The 22,500-nt window shown below is 39.2% G+C and overlaps 1 long non-coding RNA gene across 1 annotated transcript in view; it reads left to right on the top strand.

The window, feature by feature from the left end:
• The window catches only part of LOC149131150 (uncharacterized), a 559,538-nt gene that overhangs the window by 536,436 nt on the left and 602 nt on the right, over window positions 1-22,500 (top strand). Inside the window, exon 10 of the long non-coding RNA XR_016238315.1 lies at window positions 21,969-22,500. This exon is cut by the window's right edge and continues 602 nt beyond it. This is a non-coding gene — a long non-coding RNA (uncharacterized LOC149131150). The remainder of the gene's footprint in view (window positions 1-21,968) is intronic.

Raw genomic sequence — 22,500 nt, 5'->3', positions numbered from 1 at the left:
TTCTTGCCTATATTAGTAATACTGTTATTGTTATTGCTGTTGTTGTTGTTGTTGTTGTTGTTGTCGATGTTGTTGATCCGTTTTTTTTTTCTGTCTCAAAATCTTGTCTTTTATTCATATACACTAGCTAAATGCTTCTGTATATGCGTGTGTGTATGTTTTTGTGTGTGTGTATAAATATTGATAGGATATACATACAATACAGACGCGCATACAGAAATACATACATACATGCATACATACATCAATACATACACACACATACATACATACATATATACATACATACATGCATGAGTACATATATACATGTATGCATACATACATGCATACATACATATATACACACATACGCACATATATACATACATGTATGCATACGTACATACATACACTCACATACATGCATACATACATGCATACATACATACATGCATGTATTCATACACACACACATACATACATATATATATATATACAAACGCCTGTGTTAAAACGGGGGTAGCTGATGAAGGAAGGAAAATGTTCTCTATGTGGCCTGTGTGTTTTCTATACTCTGGTTATTATTATTTTCTTGTCTACGTTTTCTTTGCAATGTCCTGTACCTAGATATGCACCTATATATACAGGTAGATGCAGGTATGCACATACTTGTACGTATATATGCATATACTCATTTATTATTTGTTATACATACATATGTATATACATACATGCATACATACATACGTACATACATACATACACGCATAACGTATCTATTGAATAGTACTGAAAGTAATGAAACTAGAATCCACCCGTACATAAAGCATAGATACTCAGCACACACATATATATTATTTTGAAGACTTATATACCCCAAATCGCTTATCGTCTGCAGACAACGTCATTCCGTTTGCTTTCATTGCTATTCTAACACCTTTACAGATATTGTTTCCCTTATTAATTCGTACTTTTTGTAAAGAGAATGCCTTATGAGAGATGGCTTCCATACGCTAATATAGGTATATAACAGTGGACTGCCAATGTGCCGTCGGGAAATTTTTGAATTTTTGTCGTTTGCAGAATTTTGTCGTCTGCTTATGATTGCAGCAGATTCGTTTATTTCTTGCTGAAGATTCGCGAGAGATGAAACAAAATTTGATGCAGGATATTTATTGTATATTTTGTCATAAGAAATGTGTGTGTGCCCGTGCACGTGTATGTATGTATGTATGTATGTATGTATATATATATATGTATATATATATGAGTGGCTGTGTGGTAAGTAGCTTGCTTACCAACCACATGGTCCCGGGTTCAGTCCCACTGCGTGGCATCTTGAGCAAGTGTCTTCTTCTATAGCCTCGGGCCGACCAAAGCCTTGTGAGTGGATTTGGTCAAAGAAAACTAAAAGAAGCCCGTCGTATATATGTATATATATATATATATGTATGTATTTGTGTGTATGTGATGGTTGCAGACATAGCCCATCAGTTTGCAAGGATGACGACACGAGTTCGATTTCAATGAATGGCATCTTGGTCAAGTTTCTTTAACATAGCCTCAGTCCCAACAAAGACAATACAACCGAGAGAAACTGGGAAAAGGTTCTGAAGCCCGTCCAAATATATATATACCTGTTATTGTATTTATTATACATTCTTATCATACACTGTGTGTCACACTATTTATGCGTAGGAGTTGTGTTAGGGGTAGGTATGTGTCTGAAGTACCCACATTCACCATCAGTACCGTTTAACGCTAGTACCCTGAATTTTAAGAGGAAGTCGTTTAATATATCAAACAAGTGAAATAATCATCATCACAATCGACGAAGGCTCTATTTATATATCTCCTATTTATTCATTGTTGTATATTGCATATAACATATAAATTATATGCAATATGTATATTATATACGAAAGTGAGCGTGTGTTTTTTATGCGTGTATATGTGTGCGTTTGCGATGAGTGTGTATGTAAAGTATATTTCCTTCAACGCTCAAACTATATATACACATGTATGTATGTATGTATACACACACATGTACACATGTGTTATATAAGTTGTATGTGTGTATGCACGCACAAGTGGATTTAAATGTACGTGAACACATACTTTTAAATAAGCATACACAGCGCACACATATGCATATATACATATACATTAATGTATAAGTATATATGTGTGTGTGTGTCTGTGTATATCTGTGCGTGTATACATAAATACATACATACATATATACATATATATATATATATATATATATATATATATATATATATATATATATATATATATATATATATATTTATATATATATATGTATGTATATATATGTATGTGTGTGTATATATATATATATATATATATATATATATATATATATATATATATATATATATATATATATATATATATTTATGTATGTATGTTCGTATGTATGTATATCACTTCAATATGATATATATATGACACGTAATACTTGTAAATATATGTATATACACGCTGCGACACAACAGATCATTGTGTAATATGCGATGAAGCTTGAAATAAGCTTCTACAGCACTTAGAATAATGGAAATAGTAGTGGCTTGTTTGTTTCAATGTCGTCAAATCATTGAAGCGGAACATCCAGCGTGCGGTGTTCGATACCTCCTTAATGATAGTTCCTTTCATATTTGTGAAGGGTGCGTGGGAGAGTGGGAGAGAAGAATGGGAGCGTGCGAGGGAGGGAATGTGTGTATGTGTTGCTGTGTGCATGTATGTATGTATGTATGTAGGTAGGTAGGTAGGTAGGTGGGTGGGTGGGTGGGTGGGTATTTGCGTCAGCAGGCAGAGGAAGAAAATTAAATATATTTACATGCATAACTAAATGGATGTGTTCTCACATATGCGTATATATTTATGCATACATGTACATATGTATACGTATTCATATATATATATATATAGAAACATACATACATACATATATATATATATATATATATATATATATATATATATATAAAGATATATAGAATGATATATATATAGAAAGATATGTTACACACACACACATATATACACACACATAGGAATATATGTGCGTATGTATATGTATATATATACACTATATATTTATGGTACGTAAAGTTATAGGTGTAGGTGTATATGCATATGATGCAATAAGATCCTTCGTATATGCACAATTATCTGCATGTATATATGTATGTTTATGTGTGCGTGTAAATACGTATGCGTATATGTGTGTGAGTGCGTATGTACGCATGTATATATACGTGTATATATGATATATATTGCACATATATAAATATATATATATATATACATATATATAGATACATACATATTAAACACACATACGTAATGCAATCATATATACATGTACATATACGTCCATACATAGACGTTCACACACATACATACATACATACACACACACATGGCATTATGACACCATTTTCAATAGCTGCAATTTTATCCAGTGCAGTGGTGCTGCAGAAATCTTTGCAGAAAATGCACCAGATAGTCAGGTGGTGTTCACAAATGCCGACAAGCACGGAGATAACGCGGCATGATTGATTAAGAGAGTCGGAGACAAGGAAAGATGGGAGTAGGAGGAGAGGAAGATAGGGAAGGTATAGTACGGGAGTGGGAGGAGAAGGAGGAGAGAAAGGCACTGGAGGTATGTAGTACGGGTGTGAGTGCAGGAGAGGAAGACACGGAAGGTTTAGTACCGGAGCGGGAGGCGAAGAGGGAGAAGGCACAGAAGGTGTAGTACGAGAGTAAGTGCAGAAGAAGGAGAGGAAGATAGGGAGGGTGTTGTTAGGGAGTGAGAGTGAGGTATAGTAATGGAAGCTGTATCGTCTGCTTCATACAATTTAAGTCGGAATGTCTTACACCTAATGACACTATAGTGGGATTAGAGGTATAGAAGAGAGAGGGGGAGATAATTTTGTTCTTATTGTGATGGTGGTGGTTGTAGTGGTGATGGTAGTGCCGTCGACAGCGTCGGCAGCGACTTTGGCGGTGGTGCTGGTTGTGGTATTGATGTGCTAGTGGTGGTGGTGGTGGTGGTGGTGGTGGTGGTGGTGGTGGTGATGGTCGTCATTGCCACCGCTTTTGTGACAGTGGTGTTGATGCAGTTAGTTGTCGAGGTAGTCGTAGAGGTGGTGGTTGTGGTGGTAATAGCCTAGCTTGCCTCCCTTGGCTGACATTAAGATGAAATGCTAATTGTGACCATGAGTTGCTTTAACTCTTATTTCTAGCAATACTGGTGCTGACTAGTGCTCTCAGTCGCTTTACTGACTTATACATTTCTGCCTTTCGGTTGGAAAATTGCGAACAAACCACCCTTCTTATATATATATATATACAAATAATATATGAGTATATGCATATATATGTACATGTATGTACATACCTTCATCTACATGTATATATAGATGCATATCTGGGTACATGACGTTGCAAAAAAAAACATGGACAAAATGATAAACAGGGTACAGAAAACACACAGGCCACATAGAGAACATTTCCTACATCAGCTGTCATCATTATAACACTGGCGTTTCGAAGAGTTGGGGCAGGACGCATCGTTAAAATGGCTCTTCCCACGGACACAAATTAAATTTGTTCCATGGAGGAATGTAGTGGCGGACGGAAAACAAGACATGAAAACGAAACAGTGAAATAAACAAACAAAAAAAGCTATACGGCCAGACGTGAAAAAGTATGTGTATATTGAACGCTGTGAATATATATATTAATATATATTAATATATATATATATATATATATATATATATATATATATATATCGATGCTATTATAAAGTGTCGATAGTCGAAAACGTTGCTTTTCAGAAAACGAAAAAATAGTTCCACCATTCCATAGTAAAGCCGTTGTACTTCACTTTGGCAATTTTTGGTATCTTGGCATCTGAAGCAGCTGGAGATACGATAGTTTGACAAAAAGAACTGGCTATTGCAAGCAAAAATAAATATTCTTTTCTACTCTAGACACAAAGCTCGAAATTTTGGAGGAAGGGGCCCAGTCGATTAGATCGACCCCAGTACGCAACTGGTACTTAATTTATCGTCCCCGAAAGGATGAAAGGCAAAGTCGACCTCGACGGAATTTGAAATATATATATATATTTATATATTGGCCAGATTGGAGCAATATCGAGAATAACCAGCCGAAATTGCAAGGATAATCCGGATCTCGACTGAGGAAAGAAAACTCCGAATCACATGTCCGTGTTTTCTTTGTATCGTCTATTTGTATGTTGTGTCCCTTTCTTGTATCACCTAACTGTCTGGATAGTTTGCGTTCTTGTCCCATTCTGTATTATTTATGTGGGCAGAGGGTGATGTGCTAGCAGCCTTCTCCTCTTACTGTTTTACAAAGTAAAGAACAACAACACAAATAACTACGCAGAGGCAGCCATGGTTGAAACAAGAACAAGAACAACAAGCATTCTTAAAAGAGAAAAGAAGCATGGTCATTCCTCACCCAAGTGACCATATCTTATCGGCCATCACTTTTTATGCGCTCATAAATTAGTTTGAGCTTTGACTGGCTGTATGCAAATGAGGAAAAAAATTTTCGTCGTCCAGGTTGTCATGCGCTATGAGGTGCCAAGGAGGGTGTAACAAAGACAAGGAAATTTCTGCGACTGTCAGCTTGTACACGCCGAAGTTCAGCTTTACCTGGGCGCCAGTAACCCTAGGGCCGACCTTCACACAATCACACACACACACACATATCCCCTGAACATGTATGTATTATGTTTATCTTTCTATCAAGTCAGCCACCCTGTCTCTCTGTCCAATCAACATCTACACACTGTGTCTATCCAGTCAACATCTACACACTGTGCCTATCTAGTGTTTATTTATCCAGTCAACATAAATGCACCGTGTCTATCCAGTCAATATCTACTCACTCTATCTATCCTGTCTATATCTACACACTGTCAATCCATCCAGTCAATACACACTGTGTCTATCCAGTCAACATCTACCCACCGTGTCTATATCTACACACTGTCTGCCTATCCAGTCAACATCTACACATTGTGACTATCCAGTCTACATGTACACAGTGTCTCTATCTATTCAGTAAATATTACACCCAGCTATCAGTGTACGTATCGAGTTAACACCACAACTATTTGTCTCCCTATCGAATCGACATCTTACACACACTGTCTAACCATTCATTCGACATTTATAACGTCTGTCTTTTTCTATCTACTACAATATCAAAATCACTAGGTCAATGCTATTTCGATATCGACACATTATATCTATCTCTGATCATCTGCAGATTTATCTGTATTGAACATCTATAGCCAGTTCAAACACTGTTGTTATTGCAAGTTATAACAATCAACTCCATCAACGTTGACTATGACACGTGTAACTTCTATCCAGCTGTACAAATACACTGTTAAATATGATTACTTGTACTTCAAAGAAAAATTACCAACAGCCGACAGGGTTGAGATCAAGGGAGATAAACCCCCGATACACTCACAACTGGTTTCGTCTCCGTTTGGGGATTTTTTTTTTATTCAAATTTTTTCTCTCGCCTTTTTTTCGATTGTAATTGTTTGTATTGCTTTGTTTTTGCGTTTTTATTTACTATTATTTTTTTCTAGTTCCAGTTCTTGTTTTTGTAATTCTTACTATAGTCATTCTTTATATTATTGTTGTTTTTTTTTCGCATTTGTTGTTGTTTGCCGATGTTGTTGCAGTTGTTGTTTAACATCGATACTGTTGGTCGTATTTATGTTATTTTCATTCTTTTTTTTGTCATAACTGTTATTGTCATCGTTTTTGTTTGTTTGTTATTTTCGTTGTCATCATGGTTGTGTTGTCATTGTTGTTGTCCTTCTCCATACTATTTTTGTTGATGTTCATGATGTTGTTATTGTTGTTGTTAGTGTTGTTGTTGTTATTATAGTTTATGTTATTTTTATTATCTTGGCTAAGGGTTATGATGGCGTAGGTTTCTTTTCGTTGCTGTACTGTTTTCCCTGTTGTTGTTGCTGCTGCTGCTGCTGCTGCTGCTGCTACCGGTAGTCATAGGAACGGGAAGGGGTTTCTAACTCTGCTTTTTTGTTTTGTTGTTTTTAACACGTTATTATTACGGCAGAAATTGCTGTTGTTGTTGTTGTTGTTGTTGCTAGTACAAGGTTTATAGTAACTGTTGTTGTTGTGGTTGTTGCTGCAGAGAAACATTGGCTGTGATGGTGGTGGCGGCGGTGTTGATAGCGATCGTAATGGCGAGCTGATGATGGTGATGGTGATGGTGATGATGATGGCGGTGGCCAAGGCCGCGGCGGCGGCAGGGGTGGTGGTGGTGGAAGTGATGATAGTGAAGACTTCCTTGTCTCCCTCCTTTGACCGGTAAGGGCACGCAGTTGTCCTCTGTCTGGTGGCCATGGCGAAAGAGGCAGTGTGGTGAAAGTGGCCGAAGGGACCTAAAACGGACATTTTGCTCTTCAGTGAAGCCCTCATCGACATTTCCAAATTCCATTCGGAAAGGAAAGTGGGGGGGTGGAAAGGGAAATGCTCTCCGCCCCTACATTTATGAAAAGGTGGGCGATTGTGACAAAAAAGGCATGTCTCTAGGTTGTGACAAAAAAGGGCAAAAATAAATGTCTCAACCTTGGCTCCCAGTGCCGCATGCAACCTTCAAGTATCCCCACAAACACAAGCGACCCTCGACGGTTTTCCTTTTATAAATATGATAATTTTTTCTTTAATTGACTTTTTTTGAGTGCGGCCCCTTTAAAAAATACAGGTTTTCGATCTGGCCTGGATATTAAGAAACTTGAGAACCACTTCTCTAGAAACTGCATACATCTATAGATCAAATAACATTTGTCGAGAGAGTATTGGCCCTTAGCAGTCAGTGTGATCCCGGATCCCTAATTTTGATTGGTCCAAGGTATCTAAGTCCTGTTTTATCAGGAGGATCGTATCAAATCGTATGATATGCATTTTTTTTTTTATCTCATCCTGTTTTTCTAGTGCTGAGTGAGGACCGGTATGTCAAAGGATTGACCCAAGGTTTCCCCTACATCTCGCAAATGACGACTAAAAATGTTGAGGTAGGATTTGCCCTCCACCCTTATAAAACCCTCATCAGCAACGACTAACCAAAACAGACCCACGGTTGGAGGGCTGTAGCCTGAGGGGTGCAAAGGCGTCATCAAATGGTGGATTCAGCGACGCACTGGTATAGTCCATTCCATACTACTACTACTACTACTGCTACTGCTGCTGCTGCCACTACTACTGCTGCTGCTGCAACTACTACTACTACTACTACTACTACTACTACTACTACTACTACCTGTAACCATACTAAAAACAAATAATTTTGTTGCTATTGTTACCTCTGCCTTAGCAAAGGCAGAGGTATTGTTTTCAGTTGTGTTTGTTTGTATGTTTGTGGACAAGATATCTCAAGAACCACTGGATGGATTCGGATGAAACTTTCAGGCGTATTTGGCCTCGTAACTGGCACGAACTGATTAGATTTTGGGATCGACCCGGTACTGTGCAAGCGTTCTGGATTATTTTCCCTGCTTTTTTTTTACTTAATTTTTGAGGGCGGTCGGGTTCATTCTTTAATATTCTCGTTTGTGAAGGCGGCGGGCTGGCCGAAACGTTAGCACACCGGGGAAAATGTTTAGCGGTATGTCGTCTGTCTTTACGTTCTGAGTTCAAATTCCGTCGAGGTCGACTTTGTCTTTCATCCTTTCAGGTTCGATAAATTAAGTACCAATTGTGTACTTGAGTCGATCTAATCGACTGCCCCACTTCCCCAAACATTTCGGGCCTTGTGCCTGGAGTAGAAGCGTTAGCACGCCAGACAAAATGCTTAGCAGTATTTCGTCTGTCTTTACGTCTTGAGTTCAATTTCTGCCGAGGTCGACTTTGCCTTTAAATCCTTTCCGGATCGATAAAATAAGATACCAGTTTAGCATTTGACGTGGGGGGGGGGGGGGGTCGATGTAATCGACTCCCCCACCTCCCCTCAAAACTACTGGGCCTCATTCCAAAAATTGAAAAACTGTTACAGTAATTGTTGTTTATGATGATGATGGTGATGAAGATGATGTTATAGGTTTGTATCATTTGGTGAGGGCTCCGTTTTTTGGGGAACGAACTACGATAAAAAAAAAAATTAAAATAATAATAATAATAATAATAACAACAACAATAATAATAACAATAAGAAGAATATTGATAATAATAATGATATTGATAATAATAGTAATAATGATAATAATAATAACGATAATAATAATAATAATAATAATGATAATAATAATAATAATGATGATAATAATAATAATAATAATAATAATAATAATAATAATAATAACGATAATAATAATAATAATAATAATAATAATAATAACAACAATAGTAATAATAATAATAATAATAATAATAATAATAATAATAATAATAATAACACTGACCTAAGAATTTTTCTTTCGTTTCATTGTCTTTTTTTTCTTTTTTTCTTTCTGTTTTTCTTCTTTTCCAAGAATTTTTCCTCCTTTACTCTTCTTATGTAGAGATCTGCAACTAAGATAGGAGATAGAATCGGATTTAGTAAAACATCGTTTTATCCGGAAGGGGAAAGGGCGAGGTGGTTGGCGGGTGGGGGGGGAGTGGAAAATATGAAAATGAACGAAATAACATCTCTTTTAGTATGTTTTTTTTTTCATGATTTTAGTTCGCTTTTTTTTCTTTTTTTCATTTTGCATTTTTGATTTGTTTTTGTTTTTTTTAATGGATAGTGGTGGGGGTGAAGGCGGCGGTGCATTTGTTTCCATATTTTTCTGGTGTTTTTTTTTGTATATATTTACATTTTCTGTGAGGTTTATTTTTATTATTATTATTATTGTTATTATTAATATGACTGTGATGATGATGATGATGATGATGATGATGATGATGATGATGATGGCGGCGGTGATGATGGTGGTTGTGGTGGTGGTGGTGGTGAGGATGATGATGATTGTGATGATTTCGATATTGTTGTTGTTGTTGTTGTAAATGCTGTTGTTGTTGTTGTTGCTAATGTGTTTCTTTACTCCGTGGATTTCGACCGACATAGAAATAACTATTCGGGGGAGGGTGAAGAAGAAGGAGAAGAAGAAGGCACATGGAACACGTCGTCGTCGTCCTCATCATCAATCTCATTACCATCATCAAAAGGAAATACCAGTCATGTACTGGGGTACGGTAATATCAATTGTTATGAAAATCATAAAATTAGAAGAACACCAACAACAACAACAACAACAAGACGAGATGAAGGAAAAGGATAAGGAGGAGAAAGGAGGACGAGAAGGAAAAGGAAGAGACTAAAGAAGAGAACACATTCACTTTCTGCGCGCGATTAGACTCGGAAAGTCTGTGAGGGACCCACTGACTCAATTTGCTGACTTTTCTGATGGAACGCAGGTGTTAATGAATGATTGAACGACCAAACTGAAGCTAGTTTCTCAACAGTTATGATGGGATTTTATTCAGCCAGGTTTTGCAGGACATCCTCGATCAGATCTACAGATCTTCCAAGACAAGGCTCATCTTCTAGGCTGTAGTTTCCGGCTCGGAATTTCTGGAACCACCGTTGATACTGGTTTATGCTTATTGTCTGATTCACCATATCCTGCATTAATATTCCTCACACTTTTCATTGCATTGTTGCCTTTATTGAACTCATAAAGCAAAATATGCCGAATGTGCTCTTTTGTCCCTTCCATTATAGCTTTGAAAAAAATAACTGTTTAAATCAAACTGCACTCTTCAAAACTTGCACTAAGAATAAGAGAAAATTACTACCTGCTTTTATAGCAAGTTGATGCAGGTAGTTTATCCCGTCGCCCTCCAACTTTCAATACATACAGTTGAAAAAACTGTATTATTTATGGGATGACCCAATATATATATATATATATATATATATATATATACGCTTAGTTTTAGAATGGTGGCAGCTGATGAAGGAAATGTTCTCCTATGTGGCCTGTGTGTTTTCTGTGCTCTGTTTATAATTTTGTCCACGTTTTTTGCAACGTCCTGTACCCAGATATGCATCTATATTTAAATGTAGATGTAGGTATGTACATACATGTACGTATATATACATATACTCATATATTATTTATATATCTATATATATAAACATGAGAATGTGTGTCTGTCTGTCTGTCTGTCTGTGTGTGTGTGTGAATCCCTAAAACTCGAGAACTACGCAACCAATTTCATTCAAATTTTACACATGCCTTACTTAGGGTTCCAGTTGTGTTTTAGTCAAAAAAAATTATTAACTTCTTGCAGAGTTCGAGCACACGGCAACATAATATCTCCTCCACTATTTAAGTATTACGTGTCAAAAGTGAAACAAAAACACTCATGTCAAATACTTTCACTTTAAAAATGAAACTATTCCACTAACTGAAACAATCACATTTCGATACTGTAGTGACAGATACTTTCACAGAGAGAGAAAGAGAGAAAGAGAGAGACAGAAAGAGAGAGAGAGAGAGAGAGATGTATATGTATACATATACATGTATATGTACACCATTTCGATACTGTAATGACAGATACTTTCAGAGAGAGAGAAAGAGAGAGAGAAAGAGAGAGAGAGAGAGAGATGTATATGTATACATATAGATGTACACGTATATGTATATATATAGATCTATACATACATGTATATGTATACATATGTGTAGATGTATAGATATATATATAGATGTACATGTAATATGTACACATATATACATATATACATGCATACAGATATCTATACATATATACACCCATCACACACACATACACATGCACACAAACACACACATTAGTCATTTGTTTTCTTATCCAAAACTACGTCAAAAGTACTGAATGGATCTTTATGAAATTTGGAAATTATATTCTTTGCATAACGGCCATAACTCCCATGAAAATTCATATATGTTTGATGTTGATGAAATTTTAACCCGAACATAAAAGATAAGCATTATTTAGAAAATGATGTCACACGTTATCGAGGCTACCATTCTTTCTGGATGTGCAAAAGGGGATGACGTCTTTATTCCAAGAATTCCTCTTACTCCATCAGGAGCAGACATTCCTTTTACATTCAGAAGACTGCAATTCCCCCTTCGTGTGACTTTTGCCATGCCCATAAACAAATATCAGGGTCAAACACTGTCTGTAGCTGGTCTTCTCTTGGAAGAGCCTTGCTTCTCACATGGACAACTGTATGTTGGCTGCTCAAGAGTGGGCAGCAACAAAAAACCTATTTGTATATGCTCCACAAGGGAAAACAAGGAACATAGTTTACAATGAGGTGTTATAATCACAACAGCAAGAAAGTATGTACATGATCACCTTCTTTTACGAAACTTCATTGACTTTCATATATTTATATTGGTATATATATATATACGTGTGTTTGGGTGCGTGTGTGTATATACATCTCTATATATAAAGATGATGCGTAATCTAGACGACGTTTTTAGATTTCATTATTCTCTTTAACCCGGGCAACGCCGGGTATTTCTGCTAGTATATATATAAATATAAAATGGTGCAACAATGTACCGATGTTTACTCGAAATATATATATACACACAGGTTTTAATGTAAGTGTATATTCATAAATAAATGCAAATATAAGTAGGTGTATATATACGTATACACTATATACGTACATGTATGTATACATATACACGCGTATATATAAAAGTGTTATTTTATGTTACATAACTTAACGCTTCGACAAGACAGACGTCGACCAACTAAACCCATTGGTAGCAGCACTCCAGTATGGCCGTACTCTGGTGTCTAAAACCAAATATAAGAGAAGACACCTTACTTCTTTCCCTCTCTCTGTCTTCCTCTCTTTGTCTCTGTTTCTCCCTTTCTCTATTTCTCTGTCTCTGTCTCTCTATCTCTCTCTCTGTCTTCCTCTCTTTGTCTCTGTTTTTCCCTTTCTCTATTTCTCTGTCTCTGTCTCTCTATCTCTCTCTCTGTCTTTCCCTCTCTTTCATTCTCTTTGTTTCCCTCTCACCGTTTCTCTCACTTCATCACTCTCTCTTTTTCTCTCTCCCTGCCCCTCTCTTTTTTTCCTTGTTCCCTCTCCCTCTTCCCATCTCTCTCTCGCTTTTTTCCTCCATCTCTCTTTCTCTTTCTCTCTTTCTAGTTCTCTCTCTCTCTTCCTCTTTGTTCTTCCCTCTCTCTCTCTCTTTCTCTCCTCTGCCTCTCTCTTTTTTCTCCTTGTTCCTTCTTTCTCTTCCCGTCTGTCTCTCCCTCTCTCTCTTTTTCTCTTTTTCCCTCTACCTTTTCATCTCTTTCTCTCTTTCCTTCTCTTTCCCACTCTCTGTTTTCCTTTCTCTCTCTCTCTCTCTCTCTCTCTCTCTCTCTTTCTTTCTACCTTTTCATCTCTTTCTCACATTCTTTCCTTCTCTTGCTCTTTCTGTCTCCCGCTCTTCTCTCCCCCCCCCTCTCTCTCTCTCTCTCTCTCTCTCTCTATCTATCTATCTATCTATCTCCCTCTCTCCTTCGCCGTATTCATATTAACAATAGGTCCTTGCATGAACCATTACAGGTCATTACATGCAACCTTTACGACCGCGGCCGAAAACCGAAATATATCAAAGTGATATTCTCACTCAACCCCCATCATGCCTCACACCTTACGTCACCAGATTATACAGCAATACGGCCGACATTTATTCCATTTAGCGACTCAACCACTCATTTGCATCAAATGATACCAAACTGTCTCAGCGACACAATATGGTGGCGAGCGGGATAAATGGAAGCAGACGACATATTTATGGCGTTATAACTAAGTCTCTGTTTTATCTTTTATATAACCAGAGTGTCCATTTTGTTTTAAAACATCTGGACAGCAATAGCGACGGAGGACTCCATTGAAATGGAGTCCAAAGACGGAAAGAAAACGAGTTAGAAGAAAAGAGGGATTAACCGTTATTGTCACCCTAGTACTTAGTTGTAATTGTTGTTGCTGTTGTTGCTGCTGCTGCTACTGCTGCTGCTGCTGTTGTTGTCATCTCTTTTATTATTTCTGCTATTGTTGTTGTTATTGTTGTTGTTGCTGTTACTGATGGTATAGTCTTTATTCTTGCCGTTACCATTGTGTTTGTTATTGTCATTGTGTTGCTGCAGTTGCTGTTGTTGTTGTTGTTGTTGTTGTTGTTGCGGAGAGAAGGAGGAGAAGGATAACTATAGGTGTGTATATATATATATATATATATATACATATATATAATTTTCCAGTAAATTCCGTAATCGCTACCAATATAGCCATGTGACTGGATTTGGGCTGATAAAAGCCTTGTGAGTGGATTTTGGTAGATGGAAACTGAAAGGAACCCGTCGTGTATATACGACGGAGACGCGCTGCGGGAAAGCGTGCCGCACAAACGGCGACCACACCTGTTCACTGTCGTCTATGAAGCGCCGGAGATGTCTCAGTCTCAGCCCATGTCTACGCATCATCAACCACGGCATACTCAGCCCTCCATTTAGCGGCTGTTGACAGCAAATGGATCGCCTAACAATCGGAACGCTTCCCTTTCACAAGAAGCGTAAGAGTATGCGTTCCAGTTTGGTGATGGTAGGGTCGGGACAAGGCACGACGGTCAGACAGTACTCGATGACGGATGCGATGTATGCCTTCGCCACCTCAGCCCGACCCTTTAGGGATAGCTTCCTCTCGGCCCATTGCTGGGTGAGAGTGGCCACCCTAGTAGTTATTTCGCTCCAGTTATTCTCCATTTGGATGTCCGGACCGAACCAGACTCCAAGCAATTTAACCGGTCCGTCGGTCCAGCGTCCCACGATGGAGACGCTGTTGGATGGCATGGGCTTGCTTCTCCAGGTGCCGAGCCGCAAGCCCACTGACTTTTCCCGGTTAATTTTTGCTCTCGTTACCGCTTCGTATTCTTTTAGTGTCTCGCCGACCAGGTTGATGTGCTTGTGGCTCAAAATTATGACGGTGACGTCGTCCGCGTATGCAGACACGCTCCTCCCGCATCCCAGCTCTCGTGGGATGCCCCTCAGGGTCGCCAGCTTCCGTAGTAGTGGCTCAAGAATCAATACATACAGAAGGGCCGAGAGGGGCCATCCTTGACGAACCGAACGCATGATGTTAAATGATCTGGACAGATGACCATTTACGCGAACTACCGAGCGGATGCCGCTGTATAAGACAGCGATCCAACCGCAGAAGATGGGACCGAAACCAGCCGCTTTAAGGACAGCCTCCAAGTAGTGATGGTCTACCCTATCGAAAGCTTTTGATTGATCCAAATTGATCAGTGCCCCACCCATGTCAGGTTCCTTAACTACCCTGTCTATGATGTAGCGCATCAGATGGAGGTTGTCATGGATACTCCTACCCGGCACGGCGTACGTTTGCGCCTTGTCGACTAGTTTCTCGATGACAAGCGCCAACCTCTCGGCTAACATCTTGGCCAAAATTTTCAAATCTGCGTTGAGCAGAATGATGGACCTGAAGTTATCTATGACGATCCCCTTGTTCGGATCTTTCTTTAACAGTGCCACTGCTCCTCGCTTTACAAAGACGGGGATAGATAGATAGATAGATAGATAGATAGATAGATAGATAGATAGATAGATAGATAGAGGGGAGGGGCGGAAAGATAGAGCGGCAGACAGACAAAGAGATAGATATACAATATGTATTGTTATGCCGCTTCTCACCTCCTCTGCTTCTTCCTCCTCTTCTGCTTCCTCCTCCTCTTCTGCTTCCTCCTCCTCCTCCTCTGCTTCCTCCTCCCCTTCCTCCTCCTCCTCTCACCCTATCCATGTTTCCCTCCTTCTTCATTACGTAGGCGCAATAACATCTGCCTCTTCCACACATGACGTCTCTCATTCTTGTTCCTCCTTCCCCCTCCTTCCTTCCTCGACTCCTTCCTTTCTTCCATCTGGTCCGTTTCTCGTGTTGTTTGTTTTTGTTTTACGTGTGTTTATTCGTTTGTTTGTTTGTTTAACGTCTGTTTTTTTTTTTGTAATTTGATGTTTGTGATGTTTGCTCCTTGTGGTTTCTTCAGACGTTCACAATCTGGAAGAGAGCAGACGATACAAAAGTCCATTGTACCTGAGTGTGAGTGGGTGAGTATATGTGCGTGCGCGTGTCTATGTGTGCGCGCGTGGCGTGCGTGTACAAGAAACTGAGATGAGAAAAGAATAAATGATTATCTTATGAACGTCATTAACTTACAGCTGTTTCTGCTGCGATATGCAGTGGGTTTGTGGTTGAACGTCTGAGGACCACCTCGTAGCTTCTTCGCAGTGCAGTTTATTTGGGAAAACAATTTTTTTTAATGCATACACACAGGAAAAGCAATTTCAATTAGAAACCATACACGTATACGAGGAAAGAAATCCTGGAGCTCCTCCCAGAATCTGAATAAAGTTAATTAAATTTTCGTTTTAATTAATCTTATTAATCTCATTAATCTTTTTAAAATTAATGTAATTATGACCGTGGGAGGAGCTCCTGAATTCCTTTTCCCTCATACGTATATATTTTCTCATTGGTAATGCTTTTCTGCGCTTCACGTTTTGGGGCTCTGATGAAGCTATGAGGTGTTACTCAAGCACTCAACTATGAGCCCACTGCATCTCGTAGCAGAAACAGATGTAAGCTAATGAAGTTCATAAGATAATCCTTTGTCATCTCATTGTATTCTTTTGGTGATGTCATTGAATCGACCAACACATGATTCTTCAGTGTAGTTGATTATTTTGATGCCAGCACTTAATTTATCGACCCTCAGAGAAATGAAAGTGAAAGCGGATCTGCGCGGAATTTGAACCTACGGCTGAAGAGACGCAACCGAATACCAGAAAGTGTTTTACTCGATATTCTACCAATCCTACTATGACATCCACAACAAAGACGACAACAACTGATACTATAACAACAGTGAGTATAAGAACAACTTGAATAACAAGAAAGAAGGAAAGAAACAAACAAACAAACAAAGAGAAAAAGATAGAAAGAAGGGAAGAAAAAGAAAGAAAGGAATAAAAAAAGGAAGAAGGAAAGAAAGAAACAAACAAACAAAGAGAAAAAGATAGAAAGAAGTGAAGAAAAAGAAAGAAAGGAATTAAAAAAAGGAAGAAGGAAAGAAAGAAACAAACAAACAAATAAAGAGAAAAAGAAAGAAAGAAGGGAAGAAAAAGAGAAAGAAAGAAAAAAGAGAAGGAAGAAAGAAATGACTAGAGACGAAAGAATCGTGTGCCACACGTTTCGTTCCTTCTTTCGTTTCCTCACGTGACAGCGGGCAGTGTCACGTGTGTTTTAGTCGCATGATGCCAGCGTTAGGTGAGAGTGAAGGGAGGAGTAGAGGTCAAGTAGATTTGACAATATTTGCGACATATCGCGTCGCGGAAGACATATTTGGTGAAAGGGAACAGAGAGACATGAGATGAGGATGGGGCGGAGGGAGTGAGGAGGGAAAGAGAGAAGCAGCCAGACAGGGAGAGAGAGAGAGACACGGATAGGGAGAAGCGGACAAAGAGATAGGGAGAGAGGCGGACAAGCACACAGAGAGGGCGAGAAGGTAAGAGAGAAAGAGAGAGAAATGAGAGTGAATGAGTCAATGAGAGAAAGAGAGCGGTGAATGAGAGACAAATGAAAAGAGGGAGACAGAGAGAAAAAGGGAGGGAAAAGAAGAGAGAGAGAGAGACAGACAGGCAGGAAGAGGAGACAGAGAGAGCGTGACATAGAGATAGATAGTTAGAGAGAGAGAGAGAGAAATGGCTAGACTTACAGACACATTGACAGACAGAAAGAAAGTGACAGAGATGGAGAGAGAGAAAGAGAGGTAGAGACAGACACACACACACACACACACACACACACACACAGCAAAAGCGAAGCAGAAAGAATATTAGACAGAAACAAGAGACAGAGAGATGGGGTGGGGGGGGGATGAAAGGCAGGAGATAAAGTAATTAACTTGATACTCGAGATTAATTGACTTAAGATCAGAGCAGCTTTCGTCTGTTTGTTGTCGTTGATGTTAATGTTTGTTTGTTGGTTTACGTTAGGCGGTGGGGGGGGGGGAGGATTACGCAAAGCGGTACCAGACACCAAGCGATGAATGAATCAACGAGCTTTTTCCCAAGCAGTTGAAGCGTCGTCCAACAATCACGTGTTCTCCTCCAAAAGCCCTATCATGGCTGCTGCATAGTTGACTTTATCATTATCCCATAACTGCTGCTGTTGCTGCTGCTGTTGATGCAACGTTGGCTGTCATCTTATTACCAATATGCATACACATCAGTACACACACACTAACATAAACAAAGGCACATGCTCTCTCTATCTCCCTCTGTCTATCTCTTTCTATATCTATCTATCTATCTATCTATCTATTTCTCCCCATCTCTTTCTCTGTGTCGCTCTTTCTCTTCCTCCCCCTCTCTCTCTCTCTCTCTCTCTCTCTCTCTATCTCTCTCAGAATTGAAATTCTCTATAACAATAGGCGCAGGTGTGGCTGTGTGGTAAGAAGTTCACTTCCCAACCACATGGTTCCGGGTTCAGTCCCACTGCGTGGCACCTTGGGCAAGTGTATTCTACCATAGCCTTAGGCCGACCAAAGCCTTGTGTGTGTGCGTGTATGTGTGTGTGTGTGTGTGTGTGTGTGTGTGTGTGTGTGTGTGTGCGTACATGCATAACATGCATTCCAGAAGTTTTGCGACATTTTTTGCGAGAGACATTTATAATTATCCTAGATTAATTGTAATTTTAGTATTTCATTTCTATACATCTAATAAGCTGACCTGCCAACTTCTGACTGAAGTAAACGGCTGTAACAGTCTCTTGAACACATCCTACTAAATACTGCTTGTGACATCTGATTAGTTTGCAGAATGCTGTCAGGACATGAAGACAATTCGGAAAGCTGCCGTGCAAATAAATTTTTGTGTTAAACTAAGCAGAAACTTGTGTTATGCTCCCAACTGGTCATGGATTAACTTGTATGAGCTGAACATCTGTTTTTCACGGGTACAAGAAGTTCGGGAACGGCAGGAAAGAGATGAGGGGTGAAAAGAGATCTGGGAGGAAATGAGATATCAGAACACGAGAGCTGAGAGTGGAAGCGCGTGGCTTAGTGGTTAGGGTGTCAGCATCAAGATCGTAAGATTGTGGTTTCGATTCCTGGACCGGGCGACGCGTTGTGTTCTTGAGCAAAACACTTCATTTCACGTTGCTCCAAAAAAAAGGCGGCGAGCTGGCAGAAACGTTAGCACGCCGGGCGAAATGCTTAGCAGTATTTCGTTTGCCATTACGTTCTGAGTTCAAATTCCGCCGAGGTCGACTTTGCCTTTCATCCTTTCGGGGTCGATAAATTAAGTACCAGTTACGCACTGGGGTCGATCTAATCGACTTAGTCGCTTTGTCTGTCCTTGTTTGTCCCCTCTATGTTTAGCCCCTTGTGGGCAATAAGGAAATAAGAACACGAGAGCCGAGTGAGGAAATTTCCTATTTTCTGGCTGGAGACCGTTGTGTGTCTATGAAGACAATAAGCAAACAGTTTGGTACTTGTGTGGCAATGATACGCAGAATTATTCACGAAGGTTTGAACATGCGCAAAATGTGTGCAAAGTTTATTACCAAGGCGCTGAGTTACGAACAACAGGAAAGACGTATCGGTGAGAGCAGGGAGATGGCTGTAGCTCATTACCTCCAGTCCAACTGCGGTCCAGTCTCTGGTCACCTGTTACGAAAGTTGGATTCATTGTTATTATCCAAAGACCAAGAGACAGAGTGCCCAATGGAAGCATCTTGGCCTCCTCAGACCCGGAAGTTCAAAATTATCCCTTTTTTTCGATAGCAAGGATATCACCTACATCCACTAGTTTCTTCTTCTCTCTGGCCTCACAAACCACAAAAAGTACTTTGTAAAGATTTCCCTGGAGTTCACGGAGAGATTTCGTTATAAAAGGCCAGAGTTCTTCCTCTAGGATCGGTGAATCTGCAGCAGGACAAAGCACCGATCCAGAGTTCAATTCTGGTAAGCAACTACTTGACAGACATGGGGATCAAAATTGTCCCTCGCCCACCCTTCCCCTACAACTCAGCCCTTACTTCTTGTGACTTATGATTGTTCCCCACGCTGAAAGAAAATCTCAGAGGCAGTCGTTTTCAAGGCATAGAGAAAACGAAGGAATCTGTGACAAGGGTCTTGGACACCTTCACTCTGGAGGACTTCCATACGGGGCCTTCACAAAGTGTCCGGAACGCCCCAGCAAGTGTACTGGAGTCAAAGGACCCTAGTTTTGAAAGAGATTAGGGTTTCGTACTTTTTACACTTCCTTCGAATTAATAGATGACTCTCCTCAAAAAAAGTCTGAAAACTTCTAGAGTGAATCTTGTATGTGTGTATGTGTGTGTGTGTATTCTTTTACTTGTTTCAGTTATATATATATATGTATATATATATATATATGTATATATATGTATATATATGGGCCCGGTTTCCCGGTTTCTATGGCGTATGTGTTCCCCCCAGCTGGACGGGACGCCAGTCTATCGCAGCGTTACTCAAGAAACAGGAAGAAAGAGTGAGAGAAAGTTGGGGCGAAAGAGTACAACAGGGGTCGCCACCCCACCCCCCTGCCGGAGCCTCGTGGAACTTAATGTGTTTTCGCTCAATAAACACACACAACGCCCGGTCTGGGAAACGAAACCGCGATCCTCCGACCGCGAGTCCGCTGCCCTAACCACTGGGCCATTGCGCCTCCACAAGTTGCTTAATACCATATCATAAACTGCTAACGAAAATGGTAATTATACATCTTACGCTTATCAACTTGAAACGACTTCTAACTGGGGGCTAATTCAACTTGAACTGTCCACAAGAGTGCACCATTGTAATAAATTACACCGTCCAAAGGAATGGTGCATTTGCTAGTAATAAATAAACAGAAGTTCGTGAATGAAATAGTTCTTTTTTCTACTTCAATTGCTACATGTTTTTCTCTTACAAAATACACACATACAGGAGGAGTAAATTGTATATATAATTACACTTTGAGTGTGGCTCTCGATAAAGAGTAACAGTAATTATCCGATCAACGACGGGTATTACTGCAAGTATGTGTGTGTGTGTGTGTGTATGCATGTATGTATACATACATACGTATATATATATATATATATATATATATATATATATATATATATATTGTTGTATTTGGGGACGGTCATGTTGCCAGTTTAGCCAGTTAAACACACGCACTGTATATTTGGTGTTAATTTGCTTCAGCTTTATATTACATTACATTACATTAATCCTATTTCGGCCAGAGTTCTTTCATCACACTTCTGTGACCTCATCAGTGGTCCTTTGCTTTCTTCTTTCTTATATATGTGTCCCTCCTTGCTAACGATCAGCCATTTTGTATTTTGCATTCCTATTGTATGTGTCTACGCGTGCGTATCCCTCTATGGGGGGGGGGCCTGTATTATCTGTATCCTCTGTTAATACATTTTCGTTTATCTTGTTTTTATTTATTTATTTGTTCATGTGTTTATACCTACTTCTTTTTTTCTTTGTTTTGTTTTTGTTTTTGTTTTTTGTATTCAATTTAATTTTGTTAACGTATGTAGTATTCAATTCCATTTGTTTATCTATGTATTGTATTATATTTCGTTCATATTGTTATCGGTTTATGGGGATTTTATTGTCATATGTTGTGGTTTGCTGGGGGGGGGGGGGTAACTCCCTATTTCAAAGTACTTATAATTTATTTATTAACTATAATTTTTTTTCTCAAATTTGTTGTGTATGTTCTTTAACGTATAGGAATTGATTCTATGTTGTTTTTTTTTTCAAATCGATTATTTTGTTTCAAATTTAGAATCCCTACAAACATGGCTGGACGTCTTACTGTGCAGCTGCGTGCTCCACCTAGCGGCAAGTTGCGAAGTTTGGAGATCAGTTGTTCAAGTGCAAAGATGGCGGAAGACCATTAGAGAAAGACAGATTCAAGTTGATGCAAAGACGATTCAAGAATTGTCATGCAAGACTCATCACTACAGGATCTGTAGCTGCTATTCGAAGAAGCATTCGTCCTTCCAATTCGCCGAGGTCCGCATGATTGGCCGGCCAGAAGCTCTCATTTAACACCCTGCGACTTTTTTCTTTGGGCTTGGTTAAAGGAGCAGGTCTACTTTACCAAAACAACAACTTTGGAAGAACTTGGGGGGTGAATACGAGAAGCTTCCATCCCACAAGAGTTCCTGATGAAATCAGTTGATGCGGTTCCCGGTCGGCTTTGAGAAGCTGATGGCGAATGCTGGGACCTATATCAAATTTTAAATAAAACTCCATTCTATACGCTTTCTTCACATATTCATTTTTTCTAAAAATTATAGTTAATAAATAAATTA

This window comes from Octopus bimaculoides, chromosome 25 (assembly GCF_046866305.1).
Source record: "Octopus bimaculoides isolate indiv1 chromosome 25, ASM4686630v1, whole genome shotgun sequence".
In the NCBI taxonomy this organism is placed as follows: domain Eukaryota; kingdom Metazoa; phylum Mollusca; class Cephalopoda; order Octopoda; family Octopodidae; genus Octopus; species Octopus bimaculoides.
The sequence above is the reverse complement of the archived record's forward strand: the minus strand, read 5'-3'. Positions and strand labels throughout refer to the sequence as shown.